Source organism: Mus pahari, chromosome 20 (genome assembly GCF_900095145.1).
Source record: "Mus pahari chromosome 20, PAHARI_EIJ_v1.1, whole genome shotgun sequence".
Lineage (NCBI taxonomy): Eukaryota > Metazoa > Chordata > Mammalia > Rodentia > Muridae > Mus > Mus pahari.
Genome location: NC_034609.1, coordinates 11984923 through 11993932, shown reverse-complemented (window position 1 = coordinate 11993932; position 9010 = coordinate 11984923).

The following is a 9010-nucleotide window of genomic DNA, read 5'->3' as shown; positions in this document are numbered from 1 at the left end:
AGATTGAGCAGCCACCAGGGAAACTGGGTCTGCAGGTGGGGGGTGGAAGTGGGAGGCACATCGCCACCTCTTCTCTAGGATGTAAATATTCCCTTCTCTGGTCTTTCAGCCCTCTAGGTGGTTACAGCTAGATTTTTGGCTGTCTCTATGCCTCAGTTTCCCCATCTGGAGAGCAAGTACAAATGCCAAGCTCTCCATAGCTGTGAGCATTCGACAAGATCATGTCAGAAGCATTTAGTGTGTGCAGATGTGGCCACCCATTCCTGCATTTGGCCGAGGACTCCAGAGGCACCAAGAAGTCACATGTAGCAAGTTGTTTGGAAAGCAGCTTTTGTCCCTGTGGTGGTTTGAATATGCTTGACCCAGGGAGTGGCACTATTAGGAAGTGTGCCTTGTTGGAGTAGGTATGGCCTTGTTGGAGGAAGTGCATCACTGTGGAGTGGGCAATGAGCCACTACTCCTAACCATGTGGGAACAAGTCTTCTGCTGTTTGCCTTTGGAACACGATGTGGAACTCTCAGCTCCCCCTGCACCCTACCTTCCTGGAAGCTGCCATTTCCCACTTTTGATGATAATGGACAGAACCTTTGAGTTTGTAAGCCAGCCTCAATAAAATGTTGTCCTTTTAAGAGCTGTCTTGGGGGCTGGAGAGATGGCTCAGCTGTTAAGAGCACTGAGTGCTCTTCCAGAGATCCTGAGTTCAATTCCCAGCAACCACATGGTGGCTCACAACCATCTGTAATATGATCCGATGCCCTCTTCTGGTGTGTCTGAAGACAGCTACAGTGTACTCATCATACACACACACACACACACACACACACACACAATTAAATAAATAAAATCTTAACAACAACAACAACAAAAAAGAGTTGTCTAGGTCATGGTGTCTGTTCACCACAGTAAAACCCTGACTAAAACAGTCCCTGGCCACCAAGGATTGCCTCATGACTGGTCTGAGCTAGATACACTTAAGAGATAGTAAAGACATTTCTAGAGTTTATGTTCTAAGACATGGGTCTCTGTGCTGTAACAGCAAACAAGGTCTCGCTCTGCTTCTCACGGAGAGGCACAGGTGTTGGGGTGGGCATTGTTTCTCTCACCATGTTATTTGGGGTCCCTTTTGTTAATCAGCATTCTGTAACAGTAACAGACTACTTGAGAGAATCAGCTTACAAGGAGAAAAGGTCTACTTTGGCTCACAGGCTCAGAGCGTTCAGTCCATGGTCATTTAGTTCTGTAGCTTTGGGACCCATGGTAATGCAGAATGTGGAGGGTGTAGGTGATGGTGGAGCCGAGCTGCTCATGTCACTACAGGGCAGGAAGCAAAACCAGGAAGGATTGGCATCCCAGCATCCCCTCTACAGGCATCCCCCAGTGACCTTACATCCTTTCACCACCTCCAAGATTCTTCCCCCTCAACCTAGAACCTGGAACTGGTGACCAGTCTTTAACACATAGTTTGGGGGACAATTAAGTAAGGTTGAAACTACAATAGGCCTGTTCCTTCCCTACCTCAATTTTCTCACCTATTAGAGTGCTGACTCCAAGCCCATCTCTTACCTTTAAAGCTCTGGATATATCTGGGGCTTCTTTGGGAGTCCTGGGGATTGGGGCAGAGCTTAGGACTGGCCTGTGAATCTATATATGGAAGAGAGATGTCTGTACCTCAGACTATAGAGAAGGGGGGGTGGGGTTGCACTTGATGACTTGCTGAACACCCAGGGGGACTGTTCTATCAGCTGGTCATTGATAAAGCCCCAAACAGATGCAAGAAAGAGGGCTGGCAAGGTGGCTCAGTATGCAAAGACACATGCCATCAAAACTGATCACCTAAATTCATCCACTAGATTCTATGGTGGTAGGAGAAAACTGACTCCAGGACGTTGTCCTCCAGAGTATCTGTTGACAGTTGTGCACTTGTCCAATTGAATATATATATATATATATATATATATATATATATATATATATATATGGTATATGTGTATATATATATATGTCTCAATGGTATATATGTATTTATATATAAATGGTATAATTTGTATATATCTTAACGGAGGTATCACGCCACTCCAGGTTTTTTAAGATTTATTTATTTATGTATATGAATACTCTATTTGCGTATATGCCTGCACGACAGAGGGCATCGGATCCCATTACAGATGGTTGTGAGCCATTATGTGGTTGCTGAGAATTGAACTCAAGGCCTCTGAAAGAGCAGCCAGTGCTCTTAACTTTTGAGCCATCGCTCCAGCCCTCTATTGGTATTTTTAACCTATGCTTCTTAATTGCTTTATTACCCTAAAAGTTTTAAAGAATTTCTATTGGGGTAGGGACTGGAGAGATGACTCGGAAGTTAAGAGCACTTGCAGCTCTTGCAGAGGATCTGAGTTTGGTTCCAGGACCTGCATGGGGTAGTTGTCAACTGTTGTAACTCCAGTTCCAGGGGCTCCAACACCTCTGGCACATACTCACATGTACATATGCACACCTATACATGATTTAAAAAAATCTTAAGCAAAGGATTCACCTGACTAACTAAGGGTGTTTTTTTGTTTTTTGTTTTTGTTTTGTTTTTTTGTTTTTTTGTTTTTTGTTTTTTTTTTGAGTGGATTTCCTAACTTACAGTCTTTTAGCAGCTGTTCTTAGAGTCAGGCTGCATACACATAGCTTCTTTTTTGCTAATGTGGGCCAGTGAGTCTAACCCTCTGGACCAGGTATAGATGGAGAACGCTGACTCCCAGAGTTTTGTCTTCTGATCACCACATATATGCCCATGTCCCCTTATATAAATAAATAATTATAACAAATATATGATGTCATCACTGTATCAGCCAAGGGCAGGTGTGAAATATTGTCTTGTCTTATGATTCTTTAAACTCCACTCTTTATTACTTAAGTATTCTACAGAAGTTTATATCAGACACTGTTAAAAAATTTTTTGCTTCAGCCACTGAACATAGTTTAGAAAAGCCAAATCAACTGTGCCTCTCTTCCCATGGTCATTTCCCTTCATGTTCCCATATTCCTTCTTTTAAACACACTGATTCTCTCATGGTCAGAGAACGTTCTGTATTCTCTTTGGACAGCCAGCTAGTTATGGAGGGAGCTTCCCCTCATTCCTGAAAGATATTATCACTGGGTACAGCTCTAGCTTGACAGTGCCTTTCTTCCAGCCGTGGCCCTTGGGCCAGCTCCTTCTGGCCTCTGATTTTCTACAAGACACCCACTTTCATTTGACTTATTCTCTTCCCCTTCGCTCTTGCTGTTTGAAGATGTTTTTCTAGTCTTTAGGAATTTGTCTGTGTATGTCTAAGTGGGTTTCTTTGTGTGTAGCTTGAAGTTTCCTCATATTTTCTCTGTTCTGTGAGTTTATGATAAATCAAGATTTTTTTCTTTGGTCCATATCCCTTCAAGGATGATGATGATGGTGGTGATGATGATGGTGGTAGTGATGATGATGATGATTTACCTTCACTTGTTTCACACTGGTGTTGATCTTTTATTATAAACCCACAGATTTCCCCAAGGCTCTGTCGTGTTTAGTATTTTTGTTTTTTTTTTTTTCACTCCCATTAGATGGGTCTATGGCTCTGCCTTCCAGCTCACTGATTTCTTTCTGTCTGCTCTGTTCTGCTGTTGAGTTCAGCCATTAAGATGCTTATTCATTACTGTTATTTTTTTTCCCCATTCGGAAATTCCTGCACAGGTCTCGGTGCCATGTTTCTTTGCTGAGACTTTCAGGCAGGTTTGCAGTTGATCATCCTTATGACGATTACCGCCTAAGTGGTTCTAGCATGCCTGTCGGCTCAGCTCTGCCTTTCCTCGTCCTTTTTTTATTTTATCTGACATCCTCCTGGTTTATTGAAACGTTTACATGTTCTATGTTGTCAAACTCTGTATCTCATTTCAACCTTTCTTATGACATCCTTTGATACAGGCCGGGAGAAGGCAGGGTGGGGGATCTCTGCCTTTCTGACGTCAGTGGTCAATAGTATTCTGTGTCTCCTACTCTTCCTCCATTGACTAGGAGTTCTCATGACATCCGGGTAGGCTGGGGAAGGTAGGAAGCCTGAGATCTTGCTTCCCACGGGGCCTGGTTTCTCTAAGTACCCTCTGACACTATTCAGATGAGGAAGGGAGTGGAAGGGAGTTCAGGGTTTCTGTCTCCGTGGCAGGGTCTTGTTGCTGCAGAGCAAAGGTGAACACCCTGTAGTCCTACCTGGCCTCCCATGGTACCCACTCAGTGAAGGCACGGGTTCGAGGGTCCAGAGTTTCCGAGTAGGGATGGAGCTACTGTTTTGATTTGTGATGTTTGCCCAGCTTCAAATCTTAGCCTCAAACGTTTTCTTTCTTGCTTACTGGCTGTTCAAGTAGAGAGTAAAGCAGGCTTTTATTGAGACCGGGGGTTGGTTGGGGGGTGGGTCTGGTTGGGGGAATGGGTCTGTGCTCATGGGCAGTTTGGGGTTGCAGGCTTTTAAGCCCTGAGTATAGACTCTACAGTACAAAAAGCAAAGCCAGAGTACACATCATTATGCTGCTCTCAAGGTTATGAGCCAATCTGCCCTCTTTCAAGTCCCTTCCCCTCCTCCCCTCGCCCTCCCTCGTTCTCTGCAATATATAATGTTCTGGGTGTTCACTATACTTAGCAGGAGAAATGGGAAATGCATGTCTATCCCAACTTGCTGGATTCCCTGCTGACTGCTCTTTATAGTGACCACGGCACACTCGCTGCATAAACAAACCATAATTGATAGGAAGGGACATCTTTGTACCTACTTCTTTGTTCCCTGTGTGAGTAGGTAACAATTCTGGACTTGGTTGGCCGAGCAGATTGAACTCCAGTTGATTCTTGAAGGGAACACATTTGGTGGAGAGAAAAATAGGGGTGTATAGGGACTTGCCTTGGATTGACTAAAAACAGAAAGCTCTGGGCCAAGAAGCAAGTGGACTGCCTCAGTTTACCCATCAAGGTGTGGCCCAGTCATCTGGGAAATTCTTAGTTAACCCTGACCAAGCTGGTTTTGCTATCCATGCTCCATCAACTCTCAAGACCTACTAGGGAGAACATGTATGTCTCTCTAACAGGTAATATGGCTCCCTGCACCTATTGTCCTGGTAAGGCTATGGTGACCACCATGGGTCCCCTCCTTTTTTTTTTTTCTTTTTTTAAAGAGAGAATTCTGGTGGTGTTCAAGCTTTTCATAGTGGCATGTCTCGACTGCACTGTCTACTGTATGGCGCCCTGTGAATGGACCATCTCCTTTACTCCTTTGGGATGCCCTGTACGGAAGGGAGGCTGGGACACAGACCCAGAGCGTGCTGCATGGAGATGCTGTTCTAGAGCCTGAGGTTAAAAGAGGAGATCAGAGTCCAAAGTGACATTCTAGAAAAGGCACACATTGAAACAAATGAGCAGAAGGAGAGCCACCAGGGTCTAGGACCAATCAATGGAGACCTTTGAAGGAGAAAACATGAGGAGGTCCCAGACATTGTTGCTTATACCTGCTTCCCTTAAAGGTCTTCTCAGGAAAAGAGTGACCAAGATACTCTGTACTGGGGCAGAGGGCCTCAAAATACTGTTGATTGCAAGATTGCTTCTAAGAGGCATGACAAAGTCAGGGGACACATCAACACATGCAAAGAGGCACACCCAGACCTAAACAGTCACACACAGCCCAACCCAGACACACGCACACACTCACTCAGAGCTGCAGACAACTCTATAGCCACATAGATAATACAGCGTGTCACACAGATAGCAGTTGGCACAGAAGCACACATGAAGACAGGCCCTCCTTCCAGACACACAAGCACACCCCCACGTAGCCACATATGGAGGAAACCTGCCTCGCCCAGGCTTCCAGGAGGCTCAGCAGGAGGCGAACTGCACATCTGACTTGCCTTGTGTCGTTAGGCGCTCAGTGTAATTAAACGTTACATTGACTAACGCAGCGCGGCTCAGTGAGGCAGAGGAGCCGCAGGGGCTGGTGGGTTTCTATTCAGTCCTATACTCTTCCCGTGCTCCAGACCCCAGCCACTCCCTTTGTGAAGTCTCCGGGAGGCAGGGTAGATGAGGAGAGACCCCTGATCCCAGGGGTCACCAAGAACAGAGACATTCCCACAGCCACCCTTTCTATCAGTCAGGTGAGGAGCAAGGTCCCTAGGTAAAGCCTGGGGATAAGAGGATGGGCTGTGGTCCAGGAGACACCGGGCTGTCCTTGATATCAGCAACTGGATCATCTCTCACTCTCATCCAACTTAAGTCCCCAACCTGGACCTCAGGACCCAGGAAGCTTTAGAGCACTGTCAAGTGCACCCTTGTCACCTCTGCCGAGAAGAAAAGGCAAGAGATCTTTCCATCTTCCTCATTTATCTGCGCTATCATAATCTCCAACCCGACGAGCCCTGGCAAAGGACACACAACTCAGTTATACTATTTATAAGCTGTATGCCTAGACTGAGCACACCTCTACACTACTCTATTCCCCAGCTATGAGATTCCTTGCTATTTGTGGCTTCTCTAGGCCACGTAGTTCTGCTTCATCTTCCTTCCACCTCCTCTTCCTCCTCCTTCCGCTCTCTCCCTCTCTAAAACTTCCAGCCCCACCTTTACCTTCCACTGCCCAGTCACAGGCTCTAGCCTTCATCTGACCAGTTAAAATGGGGAGAAGGGCCCCATGAAATCACCCGAATATGTAATCCACACCTCTGCCAGGGCAACAACCCCTCTTGAGAAAGCAGCATTAGCATCAAGCCACAAACACCCCCAGGGCCATCCACCACACATCTGCTCTTCCAAGGGGCTGTAGCCCCTCAGCTTCCAGGAGACTGACAAGAGCAGGCTTCTGCCTCTGTGAACCAGGCATGCTCTTGGTTAAGGTAGGGTAGGGTTGGTGCGGACCAACCTCAGAGTCTGAAAAGAAGAAATGAGCCCTTCCAACAGTGCCTAGTTTACAGCCACCAGTCTTCCCCTGGCCCTGTATCCTACCAAGCACAATGTAGACTCGGCTGCCCAAGGGGAGTTTTCGAAGCCAGGGTCACCTGGGTGTAGACTGTGTTCCCTGTCCCTCCTACTTCTTCATCTGTGGGTGGGATGGAACGTAGCTCTGCCTTTCTATGGTAGCACAGCTGAGCTGGGCTACCACAGGGCACAAGGGTCTGATGGGCTCAAGTTCTGTGTACAGCAGTCACTTAGCCTCTGCTTCAGCTACCCTTCCCCTCAGCCACCCTTCCCCTCAGCCTCCCTTCCCCTCAGCCATCCTTCCCCTCAGCCACCCTTCCCCTCAACCTCCCTTTCCCTCAGCCTCCCTTCCCCTCAGCCACCCTTCCCCTCAGCCTCCCTTCCCCTCAGCCACCCTTCCCCTCAGCCTCCCTTCCCCTCAGCCTCCCTTCCCCTCAGCCCCCCTTCCCCTCAGCCACCCTTCCCCTCAGCCACCCTTCCCCTCAGCCACCCTTCCCCTCAGCCACCCTTCCCCTCAACCTCCCTTTCCCTCAACCTCCCTTCCCCTCAGCCACCCTTCCCCTCAGCTACCCTTCCCCTCAGCCTGCTTTGGGGAGTATCAAGTACAGCTTACAGCTGTCCATCAAGGCACACAGGAGTATGCAGGTCCCCTGAACAGGCCCAGGGTCACTTCCCATCGGTCAGCTTTATTCTGCTGTGGGTATTGAAGTGAGCACCAGGCCCTGTATGTCAATTTGAGGTGGAGTTACCCAAGGAGAAATCTCCAGGGAGGAGAGAGTGGTTGGGACAGAAACCTTTTTCCAAATACTTAGCAGATGGCTGGCTCTGGAGAAGGGAGGGCCCAGGCCAGGGGCCTGTTTGCTTTGTATAGATGCCCACAAGGTACATTCAGCACTCCATGGGTACACATGTCAGCAGTAGCTGACACAAGTCCTGTCAGATCCTGGAGTCGCACTTGCCAATGCAAGTCAAGCACACTTGTGCCACGGAGACCAGAGTTCTCTGACCTCATGACATTAAGCCATGCTTCCTGGACCAGTGAGTGATTTGCATGTGTGGCATATGCAAGAGACACACCGAGTGCTGCACTGTCCAAAGACACTCCACCATCTCTCATCCCATTGTATTCTGTCATCTCTGTCTTACGAGGGCCACAGAGGCCACGCCATTCCCACGCACCCCATCTGGCAGACTCCCAGGCCACTGCTGCCTACAGTTTCTTGGGGGACATACATAGTGGCTGGGCTGTGGGGATGGCTGTGGACAGGCACTTCTAAAAAGAAACTATGACTTTTGAAGGATGTTTTAAACATGGAGCGTGCCCTCACTGCCTCTTGATCCCCCAGGACCTACAGCTATGCAAAGCCAGCTTGTGAATATTCAGGACCCTGTAGACAACTCTTCTGCATCTTTCCCCACTCCCCATTTTGTGCTGAGTCTTAAGTGAAATGGATCTTTAAAAAAATTTGGAGAAAGAAATCTGTCTTTTGTTCCCCTGTACCCCAGGGGCTCCTCAGAAGAGGGGGGGACCCTGCCCTGTTTGAGGGGCATGTCTCAGAACCAATCGCTGCCTGGCACAGCTCCCTGGACACTGGGCTTGGGCTCCATGCCATGCGACCAGATGGCTGTGATTGCTGGCAACCCAAGACCCTGCAGGAGAGTCGTGTATGGGTGTTTACAGCGTCCTGGGCCCGCCGAGAGCATCAAAATGGCAGGCTGAGTGGTGGCCAGTCAGAGCACATTCCTGAAAAAGGAGAAGTGCCTGCTCTGGGGGAGAGCCCAGCCCAGGTCCAGATCCCAACATCCAGCACCAGACATCAGATCACATACAGGGAAATTGCAATCCAGCAATTTAAGGGTGCCACCCTCTCTGTGTCTCCATCATCGCCTCTGCTTTTGAGCACTGTTCCCCCTGTGGCTCTCAAGGGCTTTACACCTCTCTGAGCTGGTCTGCAAGAGAACCCTGCACTTCTTCATCAATTCATTTGGGGGCACGGGTGTGAACACTCAGGACTTAGCGTGAACACACGAACTACTCTGTTC